This window comes from Cervus elaphus, chromosome 33 (genome assembly GCF_910594005.1).
Source record: "Cervus elaphus chromosome 33, mCerEla1.1, whole genome shotgun sequence".
Classification (NCBI taxonomy): domain Eukaryota; kingdom Metazoa; phylum Chordata; class Mammalia; order Artiodactyla; family Cervidae; genus Cervus; species Cervus elaphus.
In genome coordinates, this window is record NC_057847.1 from 21,032,600 (window position 1) to 21,047,822 (window position 15,223).

Below are 15,223 nucleotides of genomic sequence, written 5' to 3' on the forward strand. Positions count from 1 at the left end.
AGTGGAAGCTTCTTGGTCACATTGTGTTTAGACAAAAATCAAGAAATGGGTCTAAAATACTGAGTTTATTATTCCCCTCTATTCATTTTATGTTTGGTTTTTGCAATGGACTTTTTCAGTCAAGGAATTCTTAAACTTATTTATTAACAGACATTTTTATATTTTCTTACTCCAGTAAAGGGGAGTTGAAGGGCAACAGAGTAAAGTTTTTTGAGAGAGTAACACTATTAAGTGAATCTAGAAATTTGTCCAATAATAAAAGATATTGATTTTTTAAGGTCTTTGTAGACTTCCCCTCAGAGTTGTAAATGAACTCAAAGATTTTAAAGGAACTTTTTACAGTTATGAACTGACGAAAAGAACTTTATATAATTGGAAATGGGCTACTCATGGAAGGGCCTCTTAAGAAGAGTCTCTATTTCATAGTCCCAGTGAATCAGCAGTTTTTCTGAATAGGTTCAAACTGAATGATTCAGGAAGAAGAGAAAAAAATTGTATTTCTAGTGGGTATACCATGAAATTGGTTGTTTAATGGGCTTTCACACATTCACAGCCACCCGTCAGCACCCAAGATGGATAAGTCTCCTTGTTGCAGTGACTGTCTATGAAGGAAAACTAAGAGAATAGGTCCTTTTCTCTTATGTTTGACTCTCTTTAGGTACCTCTATGTTGTTGGAAGCACACAGACACACACTTCTGTTTTGATTTTCTTCTGCTCGCCAAATCATTATAGAATTTGAGGAGAAGACTTAAGAATGCTTTCCTGTGGTTGCCCAGGGGCTTGGGAGAAAAACAAATCCATTTGTAAGGGGAGGATTCAGAAAACCCTCCTCAGACAAAGATACTATGTAAAAAGTGACCATTATTGGTGAGGTCCCATAGATGCTGGTGCCCAAAGCTCTGAAGCCTGGAATGAATGAGCTGATTCAAACTTGTGATAAAAGACTTTTGTTCTCTGTGTGATAGGATCACTAAATCATGATACCTGAGGAACAGATAATAAATACTAAATTATTACATCACACTTCTCCCCTTCTAAATAACAGAGCCTTTTCCTTCATATTAGCAAATTAATCTTTAACCCAGACTTATCAGTTATTAGAGTCAAATATTATCTCCAGTTTATAAAACAGCAAGCCACAGTGAGGTCCACATTGCATCCGCTATTTGCCCAACGTTACCCAGTGTTTGGAAGACCAGGATCCATCATCTCTGACTTCCTGCCTGATTTCATTTTCTACAGGATATTGTTGCCTCTATGAAATAATATTCTGAGAAAGGTTTTCTTACCTGAATTGTGCTATTTATCCACAGAAGTTCTTGTAAGCAAAATGATAAAAAGTAGTGGAGGTTATTGTGACTCCATTCCTTCAGCTTGTTTAGGACTTTACAAATAATCATGTTTGCCTAGCGGGTAATAGGAACACACCAAGATGAAGTACAGTAGTGGTAGAAACAAGGAAAGAGAACTGAGATCTAGCAGAACCCGCGGAGAGGACAGTGGGGAGAGGAAAACAAAGGTCAAGCCCAGAGTCTTTAATCCTGCATCCTCTGCTGCTGCTGCCACTCCCCTGTGTACCCCCCAAAATACCTGCGGTCCAACAGTATTGACCTCACTCACCATGTCACTGTCCAGACTTGGATTAGAAGTCATGGAAGCTATATGTATTTGAGGGTTACCTCACTTTTCCGTGTTTTCCATACTCAACATCTTCATAAATTATTAAGCAATTCACTGGTTAGGTCATTCAGATTACTTTTTTGTTTCTCCATGTTTTAAATATATATAATACTAGTGAAACATTTAATTTGTCCTATTATATCTATAAAAGCAATACCAAAGCTGTTGAAAAATGGCACTATTTAAAAATAAAGTGGGTTATATTTGCTACATAGATATATGGTTTTTTTTGACCTTCAACTAAATGTTGGCTTCTAAGCAAGAATTTACACATGTGTTTTGTACAATTTTCAAGTTAGAAAATTAGAAAGTTTGCCCAGATGGGTAAATTTTGGCTTCTAAGCAAAGAATTTACACATGTGTTTTGTATAATTTTCAAGTTAGAAAGTTAGAAAGTTTGCCCAGATGGGAAATCTGGTCTAAATAATGTAATACAAAACCTATTGTTGACCACCTATTTCTAAATCCTTAAAAAGTTCCCTTTGTCGTAACATTATTATGAGAAAGTCATAACATTTTGGTAACTGGTTTTGATTTTGTTTAAAACCTCACTTTAGGAGAATAGGAGACACAGGAACCACACCTTCATAAACAGTCTAGGTGGGTCACAGAGGGAAGGGGGAGGGAACAGGAAGGAGTGTGGTACTTACTTGACTGAAGTATTTTATTTCAGACAGCGCGGCCTCTAAGGAGTCAGCCAAAAACTAGAGTAACAGTCACAGTGAGAAGTCGTGGTTGACTGATAATTCTTACAAGACTGAAATTCACTAGCATTGATCTTTTTCTTTTGAATGAAGAGTTCCTATCAAGTGAGTTTAAGCAGTGTCTATGTGATTCTGAGATATTTGAGTAAAAAAGGAATATGCTAGTAACATGATGTCTCAGCTACCAGATTTCAAAATCCAGGCATTCAGAGCATCCAAAAGATTTAGTAATTCAATTTCCTTTCTCACATTTTAGCATGAATAACTTAGCAATAGAGTATTGTTCAATGAGGGCAAATCCTGAGGAAGAGAAAATAGCCAACTTTTAAGGTAGGGAGTTTCTGGGAGTACAGCATCTGGGGATTCACTGAAAATCAGTGAAAGTCAGTGAAAATCAGTGAAATTCCCTGAAAATCTTCCAAGAGCTAGAAAAGCCTTTTTACCTGCTATTTTAGCAACTGGGGCAACCATTTTTTATGATGCATTTGGAGACATAATTTGATCATGTTGTGTCTGGATCTGAGATTTGTTATAATGAAACTATCAGATATAAAAAGTTCAGGGTATTGTTGGAAGCTTTCTCTCTTTTTTTTTTCTTTCAAATCTGTAAAGAAAGTGAGTTTAAACTACAGTAAGAGGAATTTCATTTATTATAAGAAGCTCTGACCACATGATTGAAAAAAACTAAATATGTTTTATTTCAGGCAAGGATAGCTGTCCTATTCACTTTTTAGAAGTTAGAATAGAATTAAACATAAAATCCAAAGAAATAACTTTCTAGTCTTCTAGGATCTATCCCAACTTTTCATGATGTATCAGTGGGAGTTCAAAACTTTGTAGGAGGGAGGATAAATGTGCTTTGGGAAAATTGGGGTCAAGACACAGCAAGCATTAGGCAGCTTCAAGAAGATGGCTAGAACATATTGGCCAGACACTCTACCCAAATTTCTCCCTGGAGTTCAAGTGTCATAATGCCATATGACAGTACACTTCCCTGTGATAATGTGTCCCATACATCAAGTTGAATGCTCTTTGTGACAGCATTTAACCACTCATAGCAGACTCAAAAAACAGAGCCTTTGGAAAACCTTATTTCGTGAAAATAATGAAATATTTTGATAATCAACCTAGAGAAAAATATTGTGATAATTCAACCTAATGGTCCATATGTCTAGTCTTTAGCACAAGATATTTTTAATTAATTAGGTATCAAGATGGGAGAAATACACGTCTAGCTGAAAGTATATAAAGCTATTTAAAGCTAAACAGCTTTTAATCAGTTGCTGTCTAAAAAGATGAAAGCAGATGGAATGATTCAAAATGCTATAGATGTATTTATAAATGCAATTAAGAGCAAAAGATGATGGAACCAACATGTTCTGCTTAAAATGTAACAATAGGATTACCTTGGGTTTGTTCAGTTTATAAAATCCAGTCGCGTAACTATTTCCGTATGACCCTCTCAACAACCCTGTGACTGGTCAGGCTGAGATTAGTATCCCTCTATCATACCTGCACACAGTAAACTCTATATCCATTTATTCACTCAGCAAACATTTATTATCTATGCTAAGTAGTGTATTACATCTATAACATTTGCCATTCTAGGGTACAACAATGAACAGAAAGACATTTTCTTGCTCCCAAGGAGCTCCCAAAATAGTGGGGTTTTGTTTGTTTTACTGTATTGTCTGTTAGGGCTACAAAGAAAAATAACACACAGTAGCCACCTTCAAGCTGCTCCCAAAAATATGGCAACATTGAAGGACCTGGGTCTTAGAAAAATGAAATGGCTTTGTGAGCTTGCACCACTCATATCCCTCTAGAGTCAGAGCAGGAACTTGGGGCTTCTTGTCCCATGCAAATTCCACTGTTCCCATTACTTCTAAACTTTTCTGACTTGGAAAAATTAATACAAGTGTCCCAGTGGGCAAAGTCAGAAACCACTAACCCACTTTTTTAAGGACTATTGAGTAGGACTGTATATTACTTTTAAATTGTTTGCTGTCTCTTGATATTTTTCAGTAGGAGATGTGGCAGTGAAAGGGCCATTAAGGCTTTGTTTTACTGATAATCCTTCATTTCTGTGTAGTATGTTGTCCGTTTAACTGCAAGAGACCAAAGCTTTAGGAGTTAGAGATTTCTTTCAAGGACAAGTTTGAATGAAAACGCTCATTTCAGGTAAATGGCAAGTGTTCTCACAGCTCCTGCTTGACAGCTGTTGACTTTATGTAACTGGAGGCAGACACACTCCTTGAGGTCAGCAGAGGGCAAGAGCATCACCAATATGGCAGAGCCGTGGCTGCCTCCTCAGGGGTCCAGTGGACTGTCCTGTGTGTGGTCCACAAGTTCAGCAGCATTTGGATCACCCCCTCTAAAAGATTTCCACTGGGCACAGAAACACTGTTTTGTTTATCCCCATGTGTATGCATGTGTGCTCAGTCACTTCAGTCCTGTCTGACTCTGTGCGATCCTATGGACTGTAGCCCACCAGGCTTCTCTGTCCATGGGATTCTCCAGGCAAGAATCCTGGAGTGGCTTGCCATGCCCTCCTCCATAGGATCTTCCCAACTCAGGGACTGAACCCATGTCTCTTGTGTCTCCTGCATTGGCAGGCAGATTCCTGACCACCAGCGCCACCTGGGAAGCCCTGTTTATCCTGTACCCATGACCATCACATGGAGATAGAGATGACAGTATCAGAAAATACCTCACAAGGCAGGAGAGAAGTGAGGACATCTCAAAACCTGTTTCAGTTTCCAGCATAATGTGCTTTTGCATGGTGGGAATTCCTCAAGTGTGAGCCCAGAGCAGTTATCAGCTAGCACACCAGCACGATTTGCCTGGAAAGGCTACAGTTCCGCTTTTTACGGTCATCCCATCACCTTATGAAACTGCGTTTTTCAATGTTGTCGAGGAGTTTGTCTGCCAAAGATACAAATGGAGACCCTCGCCTAGTCATTTTTATGGGTTCCCCTGTGTGTTTCACAGTTTTTATGTGTTGTTACAAATGGGGCTAAGTTTCCCAACTGACAGCTTCTCATTTCCACAGACTGCTGCAGGACTCCATCGATTAGCCAGCAAGGTCTTTGTAAATGCCTCTTTCCCCCATTCCTGTCTTTCGCACCAAGACCTTGTGCTGTTGAGTAGAAGAAAATGATAGTTTTCTGCTTTGGCAGCATCTGTCATTTTTAGACAAGCGCCATCATAAATTTGGCATACATCTAGCCAAATTCAGGAGGCCAAGATTTAGTAGCCCTCATAAAATAATAGATTAACTATATTATGACAAACATCTTAAGGCTGAAATTCTGGGATACGATCATGTAGAACATAAATTGAGTCCCATCTGTCTAAAGAGAACAGACCATTATACTAAAGCTCATATTTCCATGAAATGTACATATATCATTAAGACTTTCAAAGTCAATTTAAAAAATGAAACTGCCTCCATCTTTGTCTGTGCACCTTGAATTTGACAGCACCATCCTGCCAGGCAAGGCTGATGACTCTTGTGTGGTCAAGTATTTGTCATCCTCTGGAAACTAACTTCTGAAACTTCTGAGCATTTTATATTGCTTTGAAGTAATACTGAGCATTTATTGTCAGGCTGTCCACTTCTGAAAGTTATTTCCTAGTGTTGCTCTAAGAAAATGAACCAAAAGTTGAGACCAACTTATGATTTACTGAGGATCTGTTAACTTATGACTTACTAGGGATATGTTATAAACCATTATTTTAAGGCTTATATCACTATTAAAAATTTTTCTCATCTTCAGACGTATTTATTTTAACTGGCATTCGACTCTTTTGATTACATTTATTTACAACTTTTCTGCATCAAATAGATATTGAAATGTAAAAAGACTTTGTATGTACACTAAATTTTATAAATGTACAAACATAAATTCCCTCGAGATTTTAACAAAGATTATTGCATTTTTATGACATTCAGTTTATTTGCTTCGGGAAGAATTCTCTTACATTGACATATTTTCCTGAAATGAGTCAATCATGAAATAGAACTGCTAAATAAATATTTGTAGATTCTGTGTGCAGAATACTGGTTCTAGGTACTTTGAGGGATTCTGGGCAGTTCTGATGATATTTATAGCCTAGTGCCACATAAATTTAACTCTATAATAAAAAAAGTTTAGTGTTTTTCATAAAAACATTTCTAAAGTATTTTCCTTTTCCCTGACATCTTTCTCATAGAATCAGGTTCACTGTCATGGACACTGGGCATAGTATTATGCAGTAATGCTTTGGTGCTCTCATTTCTATAGACCAGCATAACCCAATAAAACCTTCTATGGTGAAGAAAATGATCTATAATCTGGGTTGTCCAACACGAGTGCCGTGAACTATTCATCTCTTGAAATGTGGTTTGTGCTCCTGAGGAACTGCATATTTAATGTTATTTAAGTAGCCACATATGGCTACCATATTGCATAGCACATCTATAGACTGTGGTACTCTTTGCTCTTTTGACTAGCTATGATTCTAGAGAAGGCATTACATTCTCTGAGACTCTCTTTTCTCGTTGGTAAAGTGGGAGTAATTCCCTCCCTACAAAACAGTAGTGTTGTGTGAATCAAATGAAATGATTGCAAAAGGACTTTGCAAGGTGTAAAGCATAATTAAAACAACTGTTATTGATGTCCTTACAGTTTTGGAGGGATTGTTTGTTTTTGGTCCTCCTGTGGCGTCTTATTTCAGCTACTTGCAATGAGAGGTGACAGCTGCCCCTTGTGGTAGTCAGCTGTCATTATCTTTCATTATGCTGCACCTAATATAGTATATTCTAGAAAAACAGATAAAACAGATCCAAGCTTATTAGACTTACATGCAAAAAAAATAACTTTAACAGCAGTACAACTGATAATTAATGTATATCATTATATGCCTGGTTCAATTCAGTTCAGTCGCTCAGTAGTGTCTGACTCTTTGCAACCCCATGGACTACAGTACGCCAGGCTTTTCTGTCCATCACCAACTCCCAGAGCCTGCTAAACTCATGTCCATTGAGTTAGTGATGCCATTGAACCATCTCATCCTCTGTCGTCCCCTTCTCCCGCCCTCAATCTTTCCTAGCATCAGGGTCTTTTCCAATGAGTCAGTTCTTCACATCAGGTGGCCAAAGTATTGGAGTTTAAGCTTTAGCGTCAGTCTTTCCAATGAATATTCAGGACTAACTTCTTTTAGGATTGACTGGTTGGATCTCCTTGATGTCAAAGGGGCTCTCAAGAGTCTTCTCCAACGCCACAGTTCAAAAGCATCAATTCTTCAGCACTCAGCTTTCTTTATAGTCCAACTCTCACATCCATATATGACTACTGGAAAAACCATAGCTTTGACTAGATGGGCCTTCATCGACAAAGTAGTGTCTCTGCTTTTTAATATACTGTCTAGGTTGGTTATAACTTTTCTTCCAAGGAGCAAGCATCTTTTAATTTCCTAGCTGCAGTCACCATCTGCAGTAATTTTGGAGCCAAAAAAAATAAAGTCTCTCACTGTTTCCATTGCTTCCCCATCTACTTGCCATGAAGTGTTGGGACCAGATGCCATGATCTTAGTTTTCTGAATGTTGAGTTTTAAGCCAACTTTTTCATCTCTTTAAGAATTTTCCACAATTTGTTGTGATTCGCACAAAATACCAATGTCTAAACATTTTATATAGATTATCTTATTTAATTATAAAAATCCTTTAAGGGATGCTAGAACATGAGACCTAGAGAGGGGAAATAATGGCTCAGAGTCATTCAGATGAAAAGTAGTTTCAAGGTCTCACCCAGGTGATCCCTCAAATTCACTACCATGATACACTGCCTTTAGATGAAGGTTCATGAACTTTACTGCACATGCTTTTTGAAGACTGTTTGAGATTCTTTTTCACTGGGTCTGACATCTCAGAAATGTGTATTCTTTCTTTCCCCATTCTATTTTACAACTGTTTTTTAAAAATCAAATTTTGAGTAGCTTTGGATAAAGATATATTAACCAAGGTATGATTCTTGAGTGCCTTTACCAACCTAGCATGTAGTAGAAAGAGCATAAGCTTGATTATTTCCACCTCTCACTGAATGTTTAACTCTGACTAAGTAATGTTCATTGACCTTCTCTTTCCCCATCTATAAAATGGGGGAACTGATAGCTACCTCCCATGATTGTTGTCAGGAATAAATGTGCCTGGCTCACTGAAGACACTGTCCTTTTGAGTTTATGACCATTTCATGCCATGCAACAGTGACCTACACTTACATCCCTTTATGTGTTTGTTTTATTGTTGTTGTTATTGTTTAGCCTGACTCTTTTGCAACCCCATGTACTGTGGCCCACCAGCCTCCTCTGTCCATGGGATTTCCCAAGCAAGAATACTGGAGTGGGTTGCCATTTCCTTCTCAGGGGATCTTCCCAACCCAGGGATCAAACCTGGGAGTCTCACTGCAGGCAGATTCTTTCCCACTAGGCCATAGCGAAGCACTTGATTTATTAGCTCAGTTTAATTACCTGCATTTTTGTCTTCATTCCAGGACGTTAGGGTCTGATGAACCTGGACTCTCCAAGAGGGACATTTAAAGATGTGGAAGGACCCTTCTTGCTCTTGCGTGCATTTTTGTGGAATGCAAGAAATGTCTTTCTACTCGTCTCCCTCTGGCTAATGTGTCATCCATCATGTCCCCTGCAGATGCTGGTATTGCACCCTGCACACAGCAGTCACATAGTCAGCATGTATTAGATTAATGTCATTAGGAAGAATTTAATGGGTACGCTCTGGTACCCTCCCTAGAATATGAACAGGCAACAAGACACCAGTTAGCTCTTTTTCTTCATCTTCAGTAAGATGGACGCCCCACCTCCTAAGTCAGCAATCTGTTCTATGTGTAGCTAGGGTATTAAAACAAAGGACAACCCAAAAAAGCTTCATTTATTGAGGGAGAAAGTTGGGTGCTACTTGTGAAGAAGCGGCCCAGCCTGAAGCCCGGGTTGGCTGCTGAGATGAAGGGAGTAGGAGGGAGGGTGTAATCAGAATGAGAAACACCACCCTGCCTGACAAGTCCCTGCTGGCATCTATGTCCGTAAATAAGGAGGAATTTGTCAGTCCATACATTTTATTTCTAACGTCTTGCAAAAAATTCTTAGTATTTAAATTTTTTGTTTCTTGTATGCTATTAATATATTAATTACTTAGCCTCTAGAAGTTATGTTCTTTTTCTTTTAAATATGAAATGACATAATTCTTGTCATAATAAGAGATTATTTTATTCCTTGCTTTCAAATATTTGAACTTCAGATAGAGTCTTCAATGAATTTTGCACATTTAACTAACAAAATGGCCATATCTAAGGTAAAACAATTTGTCTTCCCTAGCACAATATCTTTGTTCTTAGTTCTCTGTTAACAAATAAAATATTTTCCTCAATGTGGGAATTAGTGTACTACATTTTGAGTTAAAGAGAAGTTTTTTATGTTATCCTTTTCAACAAAAATTTTACCCCATTATTGACCAATCCAATGATGACTATCTAGCAAATTTAAGTACTTTGAAAAATCATTAGCAGATGTTCTATTTATGTTATTTATGGCATTTTAAATTGAGAGAATCCTTTTGGAAAGCAATGTCATAGAATAAATCAAGAACCATAAAAATGTTAAGTCCAATAGATGAATTAACTCCTCTTCCTGTAATTTATACTAAAGAAATAATCCTAAATACAAAGCAAGAAAAATAAAATGATATATATACATGAAGACATTCATCACAGCATTAGTAAAAACTGAAAACAAGATGATCAGGTAGGGAAATTATTTTTAAAAAGTACTTATACCCCAATGGCATCCCACTCCAGAGTTCTTGCCTGGAGAATCCCAGGGACGGGGGAGCCTGGTGGGCTGCCGTCTATGGGGTCGCAGAGAGTCGGACACGACTGAAGCGACTTAGCAGCAGCAGCAGCATACCCCATAGAATATTATGCCACTTTATAGTAAATAAAAGTAACAACATGAAACAAGAGTGTAATACATTAAATCAAAAAGTTACGAAATACATTAAATCATAAGTTACAGAATGGTTTTTTGGCGCATGTATTTACACATATTTATTGAGCTCCCATAGGTACCCAGCCTCACACTACACACTGGATATATGATAGTGAACCAGGCCAATGTGGGCTTTGCCCTCATTAGAACATATCTACTGGAAGAGTAATACTGAATAGATGATGACAAGGTTGATAGAAAGAAAGGGATCCTGACCTAGTCTGGGAATGAAGGAAAAGCTTAAGCAGGAGACTGAAGCTGCCTCTGTCTGTTGGGAGAGACACAGAGGCTCTGGTTTAGGGGTGGAGGGAAGGGGATTCTCAGAAAAAGGACCAGTACTGCATACAATGGAAGATGTGAAAGACTGCCCTATTTAAACATCTGAGACAATGAAAGAACCCTTGGGGACAAGAGAAGGAATTCAGGATGTTGGTGAGAAAGTAGTTGAAAAGATGGCTAGGGATAGAAATGAAGGTAGTGTGGGCATAATGAAGTGAGTGATGGGCCTAAACACAATGGTTCTTTTCCTAATCTTTTAATTTTCTATTTTATTATTAACTTATTTATTTGGCTGTTCTCAGGTTTAGTTGTGGCATGCGGGATCTTTAGTTGCAGTATGCAAACTCAGTTGTAGCAGCTAGTTCCCTTAGCATCTGGGGATCTAGTTCCCTTAGCAGGGACTGAACCCAGGCTCCCTGCATTGGGAGTGCAGAGTCTTAGCCACTGTATTCCTGTGGCTGACTAGTGAAGCCTGTTCTCTGAATGGTGTTTTTAAATCCATAAAATGAAATTTATAGTTTTACAAAGGAAACCAATTGTATTAAAATACCATTGTCAATCTTTGTTATGATACAGTAGTATACCAGTAATGCATTAAATGAGATCTAACAGCTGGTCTAATATCTGCCATGATTTTGAAGTGTCAATAAACAGTATTTAACCTTTCTATGACAACTGTAATATCTCATTTAAAAATATCTGACGTGTATGGGTTACAAAGGTAAACGTACTACCAAGGCTGCTATAGTTTGTTGCCTTCATTTATAATTGAAGGATATGGTGAATTTCAGTTAGAGATAAATGAAAATATCTATATCATTTTATCATCCAAGTTCATGGATCCTGAGAACTCATGGACCCCTTGGAAGTGCACAGACCCCAGGTTAAAAACTCCTGTTTAGTGTTTAAGAGGATTGTGGGTTTGTTTTTTTTTTTCTCTCTCTATTCTCCACATACCATATTACTTGCAAAAGAACTTCTTCTAATGAGTTGATGGGGCATCCTTGGTGGCTCAGTGGAATCTAAGAATCTGCCTGTAGTGCAGGAGATGTGGGTTTAAGATGCTGGTTCAAACCCTGTGTGGGGAAGATCCCCTGAAGAAGGAAATGGCAACCCATTCCACTGTTCTTGCTTGGGAAATCCCATGGACAGAGGAGCCTGGCAGACTACAGTCCATGGGGTTGCAAGAGTAGGATGCAACTTAGAGCTAAACCACCACGACAACCAGTGACTTAATGAGGTTTATATACCTTGGGGCACAAGTGGGCATTTGTTGTATTATAGTTGGGAAGCTCACAGTCTGCAATACAATGTCATATCTCTTTCTTGCTGAATTTCCTCATGGTCACAGTCATAAGTCCCCATGTTATGGTACCCCTAAGCATGATGAGACACCCTAGACAAACCCCTTTAGAGATCAGGCTTCTTAAATCAATCTCACCTTTTTAAAGGAGACTTTCTCTGGTCGACAGACTTTTTCCTGCAACCCATATGTCTTAAATATAAAGCTGGTTTTGACAACTTTGCAATAAAGCAGCAGATTGAATCTAGGTACAAATGCTAGATTTGAAATGGAGAAATATGATTGCCTTTTAGCAATATATTTTTAAGGGGTTGGTAGTTTTCTTATAGCTGGGCAGTCCAGCCCCTGAAAGTCTACACAGTCTCCTTAGGGCAGGCAGTACCCAGTTAAGTCCATGAAGAGTAAAAGCCTGTACCTATCTCCTTGGAACAGCCTAAGGCAATAAACTTGTTGGCTGACAATGTTTTATACTTTCTCTGTTAGGTAAAGATATGCATTTTAGGTGAGGACTCAGTTTCCTCAATACCTCTCTGGCTGACCTTTCCATCAACAACGTGCTCCTCACCCTGCCTGGAGCCTCAAAGCTAAGCCTGAAGTCTGCATCTAGAAAGGAAGGAGGTGGGAGGAGGAGGATTCAGATGTCTCCCTTGTACCCTGTGAATGTTTATTCTGTGAAGGGCCATTCGTTTAGAAGAAAAAGAACCTGTTCCTCATTCCACCTAGAAAATTAGTTTTTAATCTTACTCCTGGCTTTTGAATCGCTACTGGACCTACTCCCTCAGGGATTTGATTTGAGTGACATGAGTTACTTATTCTATTTTCCATAATAAAGCTGCCTCAGAAATAACTGTCACATCTCTTGGTGACAAATCAGAAAAAGGGCAATTTTTCAACCTGAAGAAGTCGAAATATGATTTCTCTGTTGTATAAGTCAAATGACTGGAAAACTATACAAAATAGGAGAAAGCTGTTCATTAGACTCAAGGTCTAGCAAATAAGCCCTCTTTTGTGCTCACTTAGAAGTGACAAGTTCACCCTGTCAGTGCCAGCTCACTGATACAGGGTGTAAGCTGCCAGCGTCCAACATGGAGATATTTGGAGATGCCACTGTTTTATCTGAGTGTGAGACTGGCAGCAGCTGCCCGCCAACAGGTTGGCCCAGGGGACAACGCAGCAGGTGTCAGATGGTGCTCAGACAAGGTGGGCAATGACTGTCATTTCACTGGGCCACAAAACCTCTGAGGGGTGTAGCCCGTGGGCCAGAACCTGGTTGACACAGGCTTTCAAATGGAAAGGGCAGGGATGTCCTCAGTCACTACTGAGCCTGGCAGAAAATTACAGCACAGGACCTGTTTTGAACTTATAAAATTAGGCACCTGACTGATGGGTCCTAAGTTACTTAAATACACTTTTTTGTTTTTTAATCGTTAAGTGCATGCACATTCCAATTCAGTAGAGTCACTTTCATTTATAGATAATTTCCCCTGCTTCCAGGATTAGTCTAAAGGCTAGATATGAAAATTAGACATAAACATAGTTAATTAGGAATTAGCAAGCTTCACAGTGATAAACCATGCTTGAAGAGACAGGATTTCTGGAATTTAGCTAGAGGCATGGTAACATGGCATTAGATGGAAAGGGCCCGCAAGCATCATATTGACCCAGTGTGTAATATTTTAGTGCTCTGAGAATTTCATAAACTAGCTTTCATTTCCATGTCGGTACTTAGCTTTTTGGTGTTTCCGAGCTTGTCATGCAAGTCCTTTGCTTCATTCTACATATCATAAGCCATATGGAGAATATGGCTTATTCTTTCCACTTCCAAAGTGGTCCAGCAATTCACCTTCAAGTGGGGCACTGAGATCAACATTTTCCAACAAGAAGTCTTGTGACTATCAAAGCAAGTGAGCTAACTAGCAGGTGTTGTGAAATAAGTCAGACAATACTATACTACATGGGTAACCCTTGTGGACATTTGGAATTAGATCAAGTCCAAATGAAGCTCCTAGGTGGAGGAGGCCTAAACGGGTGACTAAAGGACTCAGAGTATACTGGGTCAGGCCACCTGCTAAAGATTATGTGTCTTAGGAATTTGGGTTGGTCATGAGTGGTATCATCACTAGGATACAAAGCCTGCCTTCAGTGAGGGACATCTGATCTCTAAAAGGGTGAGGAAAGTTAAATAATACCACAAGACATAGTACTTGGAATTTCTTCAAGAGCATTGTTGCAGAAGTTTATCAATCATGTAATTGTTGATAATTCAGATGAGTATAGTATGATGTAATTTGTTACTGACTGCTTACGGTTACTGATTTGTCAGATGGGTTGTTGGGCTACAAACCTCTGATGAGTTTCCAAACATAAAAAGCCCATGAGAAACCTTCCTGAGACCCAGACACCAGTTAAGTTGCGAAGAGGTCTGGCTATATTTTTGTGATATTTGTGTTTTCATATGTACTTTAGATTTTCTGGCAAAGGTACATGCTTATTATTTATATGTAAGTTTGTATAGGATTCCTAAAGATATATATGCATTGATATTTGATATGTATATATAAACATATATATAACCTTCAAAATAATTATTCAAGTACTTTACATAGTCAATGGCTAAAATGTATTTACCCATCCTATCTATATTCATTTCACTAGTTATGATTTGGCCGTTAACAGTGGATTTTTTTTTTTAGTATTTTTACTTGTGAGGCTAGAAAACACTGCAATGACTTAAATATTCCTTACTTCAGCAAACTTATTGTCCACCTATGGTTTTCTGTATATTGGACACAAAGATGAATTAAAACATTGTTCTAGAGCATAAGAATATCTCTATCCCGGTAATAAATTTATGTGTGAAGCATTGTAGTTAGTGTAAGATCAAAATATAATTATATGAAGAGGATTATGAGAACATAGAGCAGGGATTGAGAGGGAAAGACTTGGAGAGTAGACTAGAAGTAACAATATCTCTCCAAGGAGGATTAATGGGGGCCTGAAATGGAGCAGTGGCAGATGGTAGATGCTGAATAAATGTCTATGGGATGAAAAGGTGAATAAGGCTGACAGAAGAGGTACTTAGGAGGTAGTATCAATAAATTTTGGTCATTCATTAAATGTAGAGGATAAAAGACAGAAGAATTTAGGAGTCTTTGTTGATGATTGTAATATACAACTGTAAGGTCATCAATTGACGTGGGCACTTCTTGGAAGGGT

General features: G+C 38.4%; 1 protein-coding gene across 9 annotated transcripts in view; it reads left to right on the forward strand.

The window, feature by feature from the left end:
- Window positions 1-15,223, forward strand: part of ZNF385B (zinc finger protein 385B) — a 337,178-nt gene that overhangs the window by 297,573 nt on the left and 24,382 nt on the right. The gene's annotated exons all lie outside the window — the stretch shown is intronic.